This window comes from Larimichthys crocea, unplaced genomic scaffold (genome assembly GCF_000972845.2).
Source record: "Larimichthys crocea isolate SSNF unplaced genomic scaffold, L_crocea_2.0 scaffold59037, whole genome shotgun sequence".
Taxonomy (NCBI): Eukaryota; Metazoa; Chordata; class Actinopteri; family Sciaenidae; genus Larimichthys; species Larimichthys crocea.
The window spans coordinates 1-752 of NW_020857728.1; the positions used below are offsets into that span (position 1 = coordinate 1).

The 752-nt window shown below is 39.5% G+C and overlaps 1 non-coding gene across 1 annotated transcript; it reads left to right on the forward strand.

Annotated features, from left to right (window-relative positions):
* Positions 1–544: 544 nt before the first annotated feature.
* trnat-cgu (transfer RNA threonine (anticodon CGU)) lies at positions 545–616 on the forward strand. Its single transcript has one exon. It is a non-coding gene; the product is annotated as a tRNA-Thr (tRNA).
* Positions 617–752: the final 136 nt, after the last annotated feature.

Genomic DNA, 752 nt, shown 5'->3' on the forward strand with positions numbered 1-752 from the left:
TGTCTGTTCCTTCTGAATAAAATATATTCTTTTTTTGTAAGTCGCTTTGGATAAAAGTGGCAGCTAAACGTACTTTTGAAAACACGTTATTTGTCTTAAAAAATGAAATGTTGGCTACAATTCACTCCTGGTCAATACAGGTAGAAAGACATGTCATGATCTTTTAGTGGTTAATATTAACTTGATAGATATTACTTTGTGACTGACCAATGACAGTATAAAGAATGGACGTCACCCATAGGTTTCTGAAGCACTTCAACATTGGCTTAATTTCCCAGCTGCTTGTAACTGACATTACAAAGCATGGTCACTTAGTATTCTATGTGTTACTTGTGCAACTGGTTCTATATGTGTGTTACTTTGGTCCATGGCCAAATGTGATGGAATGTCCACCCTCCAGTTCCCAAGCCAAATCCCTGCAGTCTGAGCTACTGCTGCCCCTACCTGGAGGGTAGAAAACTTCTTTGGTGTATGGCGAGCAGGTCTCATTGAATTGGCCTACCTTTGGGTTTCCAGTTTTATAATAAATAAATGTAACATGTGGGGCGTGGTGGCCAAGTGGTAAGGCGTTGGTCTCGTAAACCAAAGATCATGGGTTCGAACCCCATCCATGCCTTAAATGAGTGTAACACATGATATTTGGGAAAATCTGTGATGAGCTGCAGTGAAATTGACCTCTTTCTCAAACCCCATCTAGTCTTAAAACATCTCAGTTAGTTTGAATATTCTCTAAACTCAATGAATAGGACATG